Below are 16,381 nucleotides of genomic sequence, written 5' to 3'. Positions count from 1 at the left end.
AGAGAAAAACAAATATCATATATTAACGCATATATGTGGAATCTAGAAAAATGGTACAGATGAACCGGTTTGCAGAGCAGAAATTGAGACACTGATGTAGAAAACAAACGTATGGACACCAAGGGGGGAAAGCGGCAGTGGGTGGGGGTGGTGGGATTAACTGGGAGATTGGGATTGACATGTATACACTGATGTGTATAAAATGGATGACTAATAAGCACCTGCTCTATAAAAAGAAAAGAAAAGAAAAATAAATAAATAAATAAGAAAGAAAAACTTTTTATAAAGTATGTAGGTAAATATTCACATCATGACAAACATTTGTAGCTTGTAAATATACCTTAGTCCACAAATTATAGAGTGAAAGAATTATTACTTTTAAATTTTTCTTAATTCCACTAGATGGTGGGTATATTATTTGAATCAACTCGGGCCCCCCAACTCAGGATTTTGAGATGTGTGTCTGTGGGTACTGGGGTGAAGCTCCATAGTACTAAGGGTACAGAGATATCTGGTCTTTGATGCTGTCACCCATCCATCGTGGAGTGGTGTTTGGGCCCCAAAAGTCACCCCTAATTTCTCTTCATTCCTACCCGCAAAACCTCGTCATGTCCTCTCTCTCAGTCCGTGAACTATGTTTCCTCCCCTCTGTGATATGTGAGGATTATCTGGGGCTGGACAAGGGGGAGGACAGGCAAGGCACAAGCCTCCTTCTCTGGATCTCTCTGGCTTTGAGGTACTGGCAACTCCTATCACAACCAGGGGAATCTTCATCACACCTGGTGCACTCTTACTTCCTTTGTATTTTTCCAAATCTCTGTCTTCTGCATCTGGGCCTATGAGATTGAATCTCAAGACTCAAGGTTTTTTCCCTTGTTTTCATGATCTGCTTCGTCATTCTTCAATGAGCCAATCAAGACAGACTGATCAGCTGTCCAAAGGAAGAGAGGGTAGCAGTCACAGGTAATAACTGGTGGGGAAAAGAGGTGAGGCATCCATTAATATTTATAACATTTTCCCACCCCAGATTTGTTAAGTGTGATTCCATATGCCCAAGAACTGGAGATATAGAGATGAATATGAGAAAGTGCTTGCACTCTGGAAGTTCAGAGCCTATAAGGAATTGTAGAATCAAACAAACTATCAACATAATAAGTAATTTTGGAGAAATGAACTTTCCAGAAGACTGAAAACCTGGATAAAAAATATATATATTATTCATGGATACATGGACATTAACTCTGCTTTCTCCCTGCTGTTCTGTTCAAGGATCAGGAATGTTATAGACATTCCTTGAAACTAAAACATACGGATTGCCAGAGTAAGTCTTGTCCTAAACAGTTCAAAAATTGCTGAGTGCCTATCACATGCTTGGTCAATTATTGGTGTAGCAGTAATTGAGGTTTCTGGATTTGATAAGACTCTATCATGAATGGTGTCACCAGCAGTTCTCAAACTTGGTGATTTACAGTCTTGTTGGCCTGGAATAAGCATGTTCTAGATGAGGTGCATCCTGACATTTGCTGAGGAGCAGGGATTCTGAATAATCACTTCAGGATATACACTCCACTCCCAAAATCTTCAAATAGTAGTTCACTTACAAAAGAATAGAGCTGGCAAGGCAACCTGAAGATCTCTGCTGAATTTATTAATAATGAAACTACCGCCAATACATATAGGCAATGTTCCTCAGTCTACTGGTAGGGAGGTATCTTAACTCATACCTAGCTCCCTGGGAGGTCCGCTTCTTTTAGGAGTTCATTTCTAAACTTGACACAAAAGGAAAAGTTGCTGATATACAGTCATTTTCCTTTCTCTCAGGAAATTTATTAAGGACTAATATTATTATGACAGGTTTGGAAGATTTCAACATACTCCAGGCTGTAGCAATTTGACACGAAACCTCAGAAGTGCACAAGTGGAGATTTGGTTACATTTTCAGATAGAAAACTTCTATTACCCAGGCAATCTTTAGGATTAAGTGCAATCTTTAGGATTAAGTGCAGTATAGTCACCTATTTATATACATAGATAGAATCTGCTCTCAGTCATAAAAGGACAGAGGCAGCTTATCACCCACATAATCCCATCGTATCAGTGAACTAGAAGTCTTAGAAACTTCTGTCCTTCAGACCCAAATATCTGAACATAAACTCTAAGGAGACAGTACCTTAGATTTAGAGTTCCGGTTTGATTTAACCTTAATTCTTTTTATAAAAGAAAATCGATCTTTTTCCCCCCAAAGAGCTTCACTAGCTATCTTGCTAACTAAGAAATCTTACTGACAGTTACAGAACAACCAATGGGAGAGTAGCCATGAAGGAACTGACACAATTGAATCCCTGTTATCTTTGCTGACAAACAAAATTCTAGAAAGGATACCCTTGCCTTTGAATGGTTACAATTAATCTGCAAGCCTCCAGGGTGGAGGAACTGAAAGGTATTTGCAACTATTGCAAAGAAACAGAAAATAACTGGCTGTTCCCTTATTCCCCCTCTGGCTCACTCTGTCAATTTTCACTACCTAAGCAAAAGTGGTATTCTGAATACTGAGAGGCTTTATCTCATGGGGATGAGTTAAAACTTTCTGATACTGTTATGAAAATATCTATTATTGAATTGTCATAAGTTTGAAATAAGTAGGATCAGTCTAAATGTACTGTTCTGTTTTCTGAGTTGGTCCCTAGCATTCTTATCAGCCAAAAACTTGGTGGGGGTACTTGGATTTTATCCACATACATAAACAGATTTTTAAATACAGAACACAAAAAGAATCAGAGTCCTAAAAAAAGGTCTGTGGTCATCAAACCATTGAGGCATCTGCTTATTAGTAAAAGTGCCATGCGCAGCTGGAAACATTCTCTGGAAGTCAACCCCAGGATAATGGAAAGATAAAAGCAAATGATAGGTAGCAGAAGCTTTGGAAGAAATGTAAAAGTTAGAGAACTTTTTTTCATGTGAAATATTGGTGGAATAAACTCAGCATCAACCTTTGATAGTAAAAACTCTTAGCAAAGTATAAAGACACAGGGAATTCCTTTACGTGGCAAAGGTACCCATCTACTAAACACCTACTACAAACCAAATAGTAATATGAAGAGGAATCCTTTTTGTTTCAGTAAGAAGGTAAGAAGCCTGCTATCATGCTTAACAAATTCAAATGGAAGGTGCTGGGTAGTGCAGAAAGAAGAAAGGAAGGGAAAGAGGGAAAGAAGATTGGGAAAAAAGAAGAAAGCAAGAGAGAGAAAGAGAGGTCAAGGGAAGGAGGAAGGAAAGAAGGAAAGAAAGAATACAAGGATTGGAGGAAAATAACAGCATTATTTTTTGCAAACAGTGTGTAATTTTCTATGCAGAAAATTCAGGAGACTCTGCAGACCAAAACTTAGAGACAGAGAGCAAGTTCAGAATGTTTGCTGAACATAAAATCAATACAAAAAAGTCAATTACATTCCTGCATACAAATCACAAGCAATTAGAAAATGCAATTTTTTAAAGATACCATTTAAATGACAAAGTAATCTATAAGATACATAGAAATAAATCTAGCAAAAGATGTCAGAATTTTATTGAGAAAAGTACAAAATTCTAAGGAAGGACTTAAAATTTAAGTATTTATGGATGGTAAGAATCAATATCTTAAAGATGTCACGTTTTGGGCTTCCCTGGTGGCATAGTGCTTGAGAGTCCGCCTGCCGATGCAGGGGACGCGGCTTCATGCCCCGGTCCGGGAAGATCCCACATGTCGTGGAGCGGCTGGGCCCGTGAGCCATGGCCGCTGAGCCTGTGCGTCCGGAGCCTGTGCTCCGCAACGGAAGAGGTCACAACAGTGAGAGGCCCGCGTACCGCATAAAAAAAAAAAAAAAAAAAAAAGATGCCACGTATTACCAGATTAATCTATAAATTAAATGTAATTTCAGACAAAATCTAACAGGCTTTTTCATGCAACTTGACAAGGTGCTTCTAAAATTTATATGGAGGCAACCAGACAATTATAAGCAAAAAGACAATTCTGAGGGAAAAGGACAATGTAGGTGACTTACTATATCATATATAAAGATGTTATGCAAGGATAGTAATTAAGAAATTATAGTATTTGCCAAGAACAGACAATCAGAAGAGTAGAACAAAATAGAGAGCCCAGAAACTAATTCGTGCTTAAATGGACCTAAATTTACATAATATAACAGAGATGAAGTCACGAATCAAGGGGGGAGGGTGGATGGACTCTTCAATAAATGATGCTGGAACAGCGAGTTAACCAGGTGGACACTAAGTGCTCAACAATGTCCAATTTTCCTCTCTTACTAGACACACTGAAGTCAACACTTCCACACTACCTTGCTGCTGGTCAGGCCACGTGACAGGCTATGACAACGACCTATGTGCAGAAATGATATGAGCAGGAGTGGGAGCTCCCTGCACTCCCTTCCTACAACGCTAACAGAGGAAGCTGTATATTCTGAAAAAAATGGCAGAGCTATTTCCGCCTGGGTCTTTGAGAGACCTGTGGAGCAAAGAACCCACTGTGCTCACCCCACCCCAGAATGGCCACCAGTGTTGCACACTTATAAGAAAGCAACAAATATTTGTTGTGTTAAGCCATTAAGATTTAGAGCTTAGTTTGTTACAGCAACATAACTAGCTTATCCTGATAGTGCAGTTATCCTATGTGCCAACTAAAGAACATCACTCGCCATCCAGCTCTACAAGGATTAGGTCATTAGCCACCACAGTATCTGACTTCAACACACCCGAAAGGAGTTCAGGTGGAGATCAGGACTGAGGCATTCTGGGAAAAACTGGCAAAACAAGCCTTCAGATAGTTTGATATATTCAGGAGAAAATTTTACGAACCTAATTTCTTGCATCTTCTCATACCCAAAAAAAGCACTAAAATCATTAATGGAGACATCTGCTCCTCATGAGTAGCAGCAACCCTCTACCAGATGCGTGCTGGATTGCACGTACCCCTTCACCACAATCATATGTACGCTGACCTTCGCCCCTACCTCTTTGGAGCAGTTCCTCAGAGCTATCTGAGAGGCTGTCTCCCAGGCTACAGTCCACAGTAAGTCCCCAAATAAAGTTGAACTCACAGTTCTCTCATTGTGCAGTTATTTTCAGTCGACATATGGAAAAAAATAAATAAAACTAGATCCCTACCTCAGGCCACAAGTGGATTTTAATTTAATTTAGACCTAAATATGAAAAACTTTAAAATTTTTTAGAAGAAAATATAAAAGGTACCTTTCTGACCATAGGGCATAGAAATGTTCTTAAATAAAATGCAACAAAACTCAAACCATAAAAAATAAATTGATAAATTTGAGTACATTAAAATTTTAAAACTTCGCCACAACAAAAGACACTATAAACAGAGTAAAGAAAAAAATTCAATTTGGAGAAGTTATTTGCGACCACATAACTAAAAAAGATTAGTATCTAGTTTACATAGAAATCTATAAAATGATAATATATCACACCCTGAATAAAGAATAGAAATAAATATTCATATTCTAATAAATATAATTTAAAAGTATACACATTATAGGGCTTCCCTGGTGGCTCAGTGGTTGGGGGTCCGCCTGCCGATGCAGGGGACACGGGTTCGTGCCCTGGTCCGGGAGGATCCCACATGCCGTGGAGCGGCTGGGCCCGTAAGCCATGCCCGCTGGGCCTGCGCGTACGGAGCCTGTGCTCCGCAACGGGAGAGGCCGTGGCGGTGAGAGGCCCGCGTACCGCAAAAAAAAAAAAAAAAAAAAAAAAAAAAAAAAAAAACTGTGGCTCTACTGCTTGTTAAATGGGTGACTTTAGACAATTTGTTTAACCTTTGTGTGTCTCAGTTTCCTCAAGAATCAAGTACAGATAATATTTTCTTCCAGTGCTCCAATGAGGGTTTAATGTGATAATGTTTGGTTAAATTCTTTGCATAGCACCTAGTACAATGAGATGCTATCAGGAAATGTTAGTTTAATCTAACCCATAGGGCAGTTCTCCAGGCCTTCTGGTCATTTTGATGGCCTTTCTATGGGGGCCCATTACAGCATTTCTTCTTAATGTTTACCTGTAGTCTCTAATTTTTCAATGATAAACACATATGACTTTCATAATAGAATTAAATAAAGCCTTTTTTATAATGATGACTTTTTGGTAGGCATAAACAAGCTTATTTTAAAATTTATACAGAAAGGCAAAGAACTTAAAGTTGGTAAAACAATTTTGGAAAATAACAATAAAGTTGGAAGAATCACTCTATTTAGGCTAGAATGTCAAGGCTTACTCCACAGCTACAATTATTAAGAGAGTGTGATATCTGGCAGAGGACTAGACACATAGATCAATGGAACAGAACCGAAAACCCAGAAATAGACCTACAGCGAGAGAAAGAGAGAGATTGACTGATTAATTTTTAAAATTGGTTCACATAGTTGTGAGGGGCTAGAAAATTCAAAATCTTGCAGAGCAGGCCAAGCTAGGCTGGAGAACCAGTGAAGAGTTGATTTTGCAGTCTTGAATCTGAAAGCAGTAAATCTAGAGGCAGAATTCCTTCCTCGCTGGGGAAATCTAAGACTTTTCTTTTAAGACTTTCAACTGATTGAATGAAGCCCATCCACATTATGGAGGGAAATCTGCTTTACTCAAAGTCTACTGTGTAAATGTTAATCGCATCTAGAAAAATACCTTCACAGCAATATCAGACTGGTGTTTGGTGGAGAGAGGGGGAGTGGGGTTTGTTTTTTGTTTGGTTTTTTGAGGGATAAATGATTTCTTTGGATTTACATTCCCCTATGAAATACAAATGATGATTCAGTGAGTCCATGTATGAGAAAAGACCCTCTTAATGACACCATCTTTTATAAACACTAATTATTTTTCCCATGTCTGGATTTCCTGGAAGTCACATCACTCATAATGAAGCTTACCTTTCATTTCTGCCATTTTAAAGGCAGGCCTACTTCTAGCCTGAACCAGGAGAAGTACAGAACCCACAATTTGTCCAACACCCTGACAGTGTTTTATTTCAAACTCTGGTCCCTGCCCTGTGATTAGAAAGAAAATTCTGCCAGTTTGCTCCTGACAGCCTCTGCTGTGGGGAAAACTGGTATCAGACGTTCTCTGAAACATACTGCCTTTCATCTAGACTCAGAAGCTAGATGTGCAATTAGTAGAAGGATGAAGAGGTGGTGGTAGAGGAGGAGGAGGAAGAGGAAAAGGAGGAAGGGAAGGGGGAGGAGAAGACGGAGGTGCATGGCTGTGCATACCAGCCACCCACCTGAGCCCAGCCATCAGCCATGGTTGTTGAGGATGAGACTGCTAAAAAGACCTAAGCAGGATGGGAGAGAACCAAGGTAGTTCCTTCTACAGCATCATGGAGATGGATGACTACCCAGCTCCCCGATTCATAGACTTCTCTGCTTCCAGCCACCTCACCCGTGCTTCATCTCAGGAGTCATTTTTGCCATCAGGTTAGCTGAGGCTTATGGGCTTCTCCTTGTGGTTCTTCACACAGTTTCACCTGGGGTCCAGGGATCATTACTGTCTTAAGGTTGGGCTGCTTAGGAAGTATCCATGGGGGTACTGTTGCATAATCCAGCTCCCAAAGGGATTTATCAGGTGCTTTTCAAATACAACATACTCCAGGACATCATTGGCCACATCTTCCTGTCCATATATCAAACAGCCAAACTGATCATAGACAGTCAGAGTCTGCTGGATGTGCATGAGGACAGTGACCTGGCCATACATGTTGCTCTGCTTTCACAGACTTCAGCAGGGAATCTGAACCACTGGAGTGGCTCTAAAGATTCTACAAAGTTCTGGCAGATGGGCTTATGTTTGATGTCCCAGACCACATCCAGAAAACAGTGATTAGTCACCAAGGTGTGAAGCCAGTCGTGATCTAAGTCGTTTAGATAAATGTGAGCGGCCATGAAGATATCCTTAGCTTTTTCAGGGAAGTCCTTCTTTTTAAAATTAGCATCATATTCTTTTATCTTCTGAAGGGACAATTGCGAGGCAACATTCTTCTTCCATTGCTCAGTGCTCTGTGTCAGGCTTCCTTTGAAAGAAATGACATGAGAGCATCACCCTCAGGAGGAACACAGGCTTCGAAGACACCAGCTGTACAGGTCAGATGTGTGAGATGCTCCAAACGTTCCAGAGGCATGACCAGTCCCACTTTCTGGGCATTCTATAAACTCCTTTTCTGATTCATATTTGGGTTCACAAGTAGAGGGTATGAAACGTTTTTTAGTTCTCACTAGAACTACAGCTATGTACTGAGTCACCAGGACTGGCTGCAGAGACCACCATTCTAATGGTCTGGATAAGCAAGACAACCTCCCCCGGCACGGGGGCTGCCATTTTTTTCATGCAAGGGCCTCTGGAATGGGCACTAAGAGTGAAGAGCCTGGGACAGGTGAGAAGGCGCATAGGGTGGAGCTAGCTCCATATGGAATCCAACTGCATACCATAACCTAGCCAAATTGACACATAAAATTAAACATGACAGTAGCTTTTTTTGATAGCCAAAAAATAGAAACGGATTAGTGACTAAACAAACTTGTATATCAATACCATGGAATACCACTCAGCAATTAAAAAAAAAAAAAAGAGCAAACCATTGTTGCAGGCAACAACTTGGATGGACCTCAAAGGCATGCTAAGTAAAATAAGCCAGCCTCAAAAGGTACTGTATGATTCCATTTTGTCATTTAATTTTAAAATAACAAAATTATGCAGATGGAGAACAGATTGGGTTTAGGAATGGGGACAGGGGATAGGTATGGCTATAAAGGGACTGTAGGCAAGACTGATGGAACAGTTCTATATCCTGACTGTGGTGGTGACTACACAAATCTACAAATGTGATGAAATTGCATAGAACTATACACACACACACACGCACACACACACAATTGGTAAATTTTGTGTAACCTCAGTAAATTCTACAAATGACATTTGCCTGGTTGTAATATTATACTGTGGTTGCCCTTAAGGAACTGGGTGAAGGATACATGAGACCTCTTTCTATATTATTTTTGCAAATTCCTGTGAATCTACAATTATTTCAAATTAGAAGTTTTAAAAAGTGCGGGGGTTTAATTTGGTTAGGTTGTACCCAACCAAATTAATTATTCACAACTCTCTGTGACCTGCTCACTGTACATCAACTATATTATATAGACTTTCTGTTGGTAATTCTGTGCTCCATTTTTAAAATCCATGAGCCTCTGAATGTTTCTCCAAAACCTGTAAAAGATTAATTATGGTCAGCCCTATTGGCAGACACCAAAAGAAGTTTGTAACCGTCGATCTCTGCTACACAATTTATTTCTTTATGGATGCTTCTCTTCTTTTACCCATAATTTCCTACTCGTGGAGGGCGGGAGGCAGGGAGTTTTCTTTGGCTGACTTGGTGTTTGGCAGCCACTTCATAGTGAAACTGGTCTGTGCTGGGCAACTGAGATGCAAACCAGCAGGTAGAGAGAGAGAATGACAGGTCTGGAAGACAAAGATTCCTGTCCAGATCTACACCTTGCACACAACGAAACCGCAGAAATGACTACTAATATAGTGCAAGGCGGGGAGGGGCATAGTTTTTCCATCAGTAAAACTTTGATGCCAAGGGGGCCATGTGCCCAACGCAGAAGGCAGAGGGATGGTGATAAAAGGAGCCATCTAAAATTAAATTGTGATTGAGCACCAGGTTCGAATTACAAGATAAATTTCAAAAGGTAATAAAAGTTTGCAAAGTCCTAGGTGAGTTTTCTGAAAATGTCAATTGATATGCATTTACACATCTTACATCTATATGATTGCCCAATCAGATTGTAAGCTCCTCAAAAGTTGGACCCTAGAGTGGCTGGTCTAGTTTGCTGCAAGTACTAGCATTCAGTAAATTACAGAAGGCTACTCACATGTGCTCAGTACCTAGTCTTGGCGTTCTTTTGCACATGCAAATTCATTCTGTTTAATCCTCACAACTATGCCATTAGCACATCTTATTGCCTGCATTTTGCAGACGTGGAAAAGCACTCAGAAAGTTTTAGTGACATTCTCAAGGATTTATATAGGCAATAAGTGGGAGGACTGACAGTCAAATATAGGTTTGTGTGTCTGGCCCTAAGACCGTGTTCTCTCAATAGCAATCAATAGTTCATGATTATAGTTCTAATGACACAAGAAGTTCCTCAAGTTGCTTTCTGAATCAAACAATAGTAAGTTATGCTCTATATCATTTTAGTGTTAATTGAAATTGGGAAGTCTGGATATAGTAACTCTTTATAGAGAATATAATTCGTCTATAGTGCTTCCCAACATAAAAAATGATATTAGTTAGAGGGAGAGAAGGGAAAGGAAAAAAACTGAAAAGAGGAAAGAAAGGAAGGTTGACTCTGTGCTGGCTTTAGAAAGGAGCTTTATCCAAGTTTCAGAGCACTGTGAGGTTATTGCAAATTCTGAATTATAGCAGTTTCCAATTACAAAAATATTTTGGTGACATCTTAAATCTTGCAGGTAGTATTAGGAACTTGTGTTGAAGGACAACACAGATTGTTTGTGACAGCAATAGAAGGTACAAGTCCTGCCCCATGCAAAATTTTTAGTTCTACCAAGTAATTCCAGAGGCATTTTTTTAAATTAAGGGTAATATAAAACAAAACAAAAATATCTGAGACAGCCTCTCAAATAGAGCACAGGATTAGAGCTGAAGTCTAATGTAAAATATGGAGTGAACTGCATTAGCTGCTGAAAATGTAGAACTTTACCTGAGTCCTGTATTCCTGGAAAACAGGGATGATCAATACATCCTTTTGTATTTCAGAAAACAACTTATTGCAAAGAATCACCCTTTCACATGTAACTTATATATAAGATGTTACAGAAAAACCCGAAGAAACCTTTTGGCCAACCCAATAAAACCCACGGATGACCCCACTGTTTATCTATGACAAGGCCAGACACAGACCCTTGAAATTTCCATTCTTTGTCTTATAAAATATTGGTTGAACTGTTTGTCCCCACTGAACAATCTGGACACTAATGTGACTTGACCAAACTTTCATCAGGCTTCTCTCCTTCCCCCAGGACCCTGAACTGTGGGCCACCCTTGAGCTTAAGCAAGCACTGGGACACAGAACAAAACCCCTTAACAGCCTCTCCTGAGAATCAGCTGACCACAGAAAAAAAGACATTTTCTGCTGAACTGACCAATCAATCCCCTGCTCCCCTCACTCCCCACACTCAGATCTTTCTAACCTTGTTTACTCCTCCCTTTAAAAGAAACCCCTTTCTGCCTGGCCTTGGCAACATTTGTAGATATTATTATGGTCAGAGTCTTCTGTTGCAGTAGTTCCTTTCCTCTTACTGTAATAGTCACCCCCCCTCTCTCAACTGCAATAGTCTTTTCAAATAAAGTCCCTCCTTACCTAAGTCTGGATTTGTTTTTTATTTGATACTACCTAAAGATGGAGTTTCTAATATTTTTGGAAGCATTTTTCTCCTCTGTCAAAGTTTGCTTTTATTTATGATTTCTCTTTTATGGATTTTAAGTATTCATGCCTGGTTCAGACGTCACACAGGCAGAGGGACCAAACCCTCTAAGGGTGTTAACAAGCTTCCCACATACTTCTTAGGTTAAAATGGAAATGAATAGGTAGGAGGGCTGCTTCCATATGCAAACACCTCCAGATAATCAATTCTATTCTAATATCTTGCTGGCTGCAGAATTACAGCTTCTGGGCCATTTAATTCACTTCCAGCTAATGCCTGAGGTGCCAATGTATACCAAAGAAAAAAGAAAAAGTAGATCAAACTAAAATATTTCCTTAGGTCACAGCAAGTTAAAAGCCTGGCCAACTCCAAGTTTCACAGAACATCTTTGTCATCTTACCCCTGAACTGGCCCAAATAAAAAGTTTGCTAGTGTTTACAAACTGTCAACTATGCACCTTGAAAATATTTATGTCATCACAAAAGTTTCAATGGCATTATTCTCAAAAACAAAAGTGAGGATACCATAGACTGGCAAAGGGTATTTTTGGCTAGTGCATTTAATAATAGGTAAAGTCATAATTAAGTTAAAAATTGTAGATCACATTTAATTATGCATATTTAATGAATTACTTACTGAAATCATAGCTAACTTTAAACATCCAGAGTATGTAGTATCTATAGTCATAGGGTGCTTTTGCTGATTCTTGCTCAGAGTTTCTGGTACACACTGTCATGGTCGCCAGGATCAGCAGTGTGCTGCGAAATGTTTAAAAACTGGCTCTGGGGGAGAGGGTAGGCCCTGATGGGTTGCACTTGCCAATTTCCACGGTGTAAATACTCCCACCATGGCTCATTTGAAGCTATCAATGTGACTGCACTTGGAGTTGAGAAAGAGATGCTCAGCAACACACCATAAAGATACAATAGAAGTAAAAAACCTCAAGAGAGCATAATAATAAAATGAAGTAAGATAATTAGGAAGTGATGAGTTTTGAGTATATATAATTTGGGGTTTTAGTATAACTTATTTAACTGTAAGTTTGTGTAATTTAACTTTTTTTGTTTGGTTTGTTTTTTTGTTTTTTTGGGGTTTTTTTTGCGGTACGCCAGCCTCTCACTGTTGTGGCCTCTCCCGTTGCGGAGCACAGGCTCCGGACGCGCAGGCTCAGCGGCCATGGCTCACGGGCCCAGCCGTTCCGCGGCATGCGGGATCTTCCCGGACCGGGGCACGAACCCGTGTCCCCTGCATCGGCACTGTGCCACCAGGGGAAGCCCCTAATTTAACTTTTAATAATGGCTGTGTGAAACAACAGGCTTGCAAAATCCCTGGAAATTTAACAGTGTCTGTATTCGGGCACAAGCTGGTACCAGTGCCCACTAGTGAGTCCAGGATCCATCCTTCACTTTGGCTACAACCCCTAGAGGACTAGGTAACATTATTTAAGACAGGAATGATTTGGCTCACAGAAGCTTAAAGGATTTTACTGGCCAAAAGGCATATACTACCTGCGGTGGGTTGAACTGTGGCTCCCAAAATATATGTCCAACTGGATCCTGTGAATGTGAGCTTATTTGGAAAAAGGTCTTTGTTGATGGAATTAAGTATCTCAAGATGCAATCATCCTGGATTATCTGGGTGGGCCCTAAATCCAATGACCCATGTCCTGATGAGAGCAGACAGACAGAAGAAGAGAACACACAGAGACACAGGGAGGACGTCCACGTAAAGAAGGAAGCAGAGACTGGAATGATCCGTTTATAAGCCAAGGAATGCCAAGCACTGCCAGCAGCCACCAGAAGCTAGGAGAGAGGCATGGAACAATTCTCCCTCCTAGCCTCCAGAAGGAACCAACCCTGCTGACACCTTGATTTTGGCTGGCTAGCCTCCAGAACTGTGAGAAAATTAAGTTCTGTTTTTTTAAGCCACCAAGTTTGTGGCAATTTATCATGACAGCCTTAGGAAACTCATACACTACCCCATGACAATTAGTCTTGGTCAAACTGGGCTCAGAGAAAGAGGCTTTGGAGACTTTAAAAGCAATAAATTAATGACTTGGAAAATTATGCAGCACTGTAATCATGTACAGTCATAGTGGAGGAGACAAGTGAAGTTTCAAGGGAAAGACAGCTTACAGGTGGTATTCTTCTTTGCCATAAAATGTCATCTCAATACTCCTTATAGATCAGGCATGGCTAGACTCCCTGGTGACCCAGACATAACCTCAAACGTACCAACAGCCAAGGCTTATTTACCAGGTGGGGGGAACAGATGTTCTTAAATTTCTCAGCGATAACCTTCTTTTTTACCTCCAGAGGTTCTGCTCCTGTTTTACAGAATATTCTAGTTCTATGAACTGGGAAACAAAAGGGTAAAGGAAAAAAAAAAAACCTGTGAGATGTAAACATCCAAGAGACCTTGAAAAGAGTAGGAGATTTGAAATTTTACCATTGATTATGATTATTAATCTGACTACATAATTTGTGGGACCCAGTGCAAAATCTCAAGATAGTTCCAGCAGAGCATTAAACCAAGTGAGAGCCCTTCTACACACAGGTCTTGTGAGACTGTATAAGTCACATGCCCATGAATCCAGCCCTATTAATGGGATATCAGACCTAGCTACTACAGATTAGAAATTGTGATACTTGCGCCTAATATACTATTCTCAAAATTTTTTTCAGCATTCTTACTTCCATTTAGAAATGACCGGCCATATATCTGTTGCAAATAAATGCTGATATGCACTGAATTTTTTTACATAAATGTTCATAGAAGCTTTATTCACAATCACCAGAAAAATGGAAAAAACCCATATCTTTCACCTGGTGAATGTAAAACAAACCGGTATATCCATACCATGGAACACCACCAAAAAGCAACAACATGGATGAATCTCCAAGACATCAGGCCCAGGGAAAGAAGCCAGCCTCCAGAGGTCAAATCATGCATGACTACATTTATGTGACACCTTAGAAAAGGCAACTCCACAGGGATGGAAAACAGATCACTGTTTGCCAGAGGTTGGGGTGGTGTGAGGGCTTGACTACAGAGTGGAAGCATGAGAGAATATTTAGGAGTAAGGGAACTGCTCTGTGTTCTGATTGGTGATGGTTATATAAAACCTTACATGTGTCAAACCCTTAGAACTTGTACATCCAAAAAAATTTTAATTTTATGGTATGTTAACTTGGAATTTTTTCAAACGAAAATAAGATTTGGCTATATATCCAAATAAATTTCTCTTAAAAAGTACTTTACATTTTCCATCTGAGTTTCTGCCAGAGAGGCTGCTTTGGGGGGCTCTGCCACATCAGCCCTGATATTCTGTGGGACTGTTTTTCCATCTGTAAAACAAGATCAGTCCAGAGCAGTGATTTTTCATTCATCTCTCTCCCCAGTTTCATCCCTGGGCACTTCTTTGTGAGGTAGGGGCACATTTGAAGAGAAAGAATGTTCAGCCTCCACTGGGCTCCAGACCCACAGCTCTGCATCAGTCAGAGCAGTTGTGCTTTGCTTTATTTCATATATTGTCTGCAGAACTTTCATTTAGAATAGTTGGTCCCAAGCCACATGGTTAGGTACCCTGAGGAGTTTAAACAATCCCACATTCCAGGGCCTAGTGGTAGGGCCGACTCTATTGTCCCTTGGGCAAGTGCCCCTGTACAGCTTGGTGGTTAGCCAGACTGAAGCACTGGTTTAAATGGTCAATGATTCTAAACAAGATGTTTGAAGAATAGCTGGAATCATGCTCCTTGCTTCACAACCTTTGGATATACAATGGGATTCTGAAAAAGCTGCTAAATCTAGGCTTGCCCTGACATACCGTCTGAAAGGAACTTAAACTTCTCCCTCCCCCCACAGGATGGATGATTTTGGGGAACATCACTTTGCAAACAATAAAGGGCTGTGCATAGATGGGGGAAATGCTGTTATGAGGATGAATGCACGGACCAAGGACCAGCAGGGCCTGAGAGTAGCATTAATACTAAGAGCCGCCCTTTACTCTAAGCAAGTACCCTGTGCCAGTCACACTGCTAGCAGTCCTTTAATCCTCACAGCTCTGGGAGAGAAGGGCTGTCACTGTGGAGACTGATAAGGAAACCGAACCTCTGAGAAGCTACAGGTCACGTGATGACAGCACCAGGTCCCAGCCCACACCTCCAACCTTCCAAGCCAAGGGAAAACCTTGAGGCCTGACATCAAGCCTGCTCTCTCAGCACTCACCCCCAGAGAAAGGGACTAATGCCACCTTTCATCAAAGGCTGCTGGGAAGTCACCACAGGCACCTTGACACCTTGCCATCTGGAACAGCACTCAAAAATTATTTTTAAATTTTATGTAATGAAATGCTTTCTTCAAAAACTATCTTATGCTTCACTCCAATCTATAAACCCAGAGTTAGACTGCTATGGTTGAAGGTCGGGGGAAGGGTGGCCTGAGGCTCCCAGGGCTCCCAGAGCACCACTTGATCACTTATCTAGCAAATTGGCACTTACTGTGAGAGGTACAGGAGCCATGATGCCTAAGGCCCTGGCTCTGCACTCCAAAGAATGAAGTGGGATTCTGGCTGACTTGCTCCTGAGAAGTGGGACGGGGGGAGGGCTGTTAGACTCCAGGCCTGCCACTTGCACTGAGCACTGCTGGCAGGTCCATCTGAATGGGCACCACCTGCCTCACCTCCTCCCTGGCCTGGCCCCAGTAGTCGTGCCCTGGCACTCACAGGGTAGGAAACTTATTTTCACCATCTTATATTTAGGGAGTTTTATTCTTCAAAGTTATGGATTATAAGGTTAAAAACTGTAGTCACCCTCCCTTTTTTCTTGGCCTTATAAGAGCCATCATCAGATTTTCTGTATCAACTAAAGTAGAATGTTCAAGTTCAGAT

At 40.7% G+C, this 16,381-nt stretch overlaps 1 pseudogene; it reads right to left on the bottom strand.

Annotated features, from left to right (window-relative positions):
- Positions 1-7,462: 7,462 nt before the first annotated feature.
- LOC101287515 (39S ribosomal protein L45, mitochondrial-like) lies at positions 7,463-16,013 on the bottom strand (annotated as a pseudogene).
- Between the last annotated feature and the right edge of the window lie 368 nt (positions 16,014-16,381).

The sequence above is a fragment of the Orcinus orca genome, chromosome 14, assembly GCF_937001465.1.
Source record: "Orcinus orca chromosome 14, mOrcOrc1.1, whole genome shotgun sequence".
Classification (NCBI taxonomy): Eukaryota; Metazoa; Chordata; class Mammalia; order Artiodactyla; family Delphinidae; genus Orcinus; species Orcinus orca.
The sequence above is the reverse complement of the archived record's forward strand: the minus strand, read 5'-3'. Positions and strand labels throughout refer to the sequence as shown.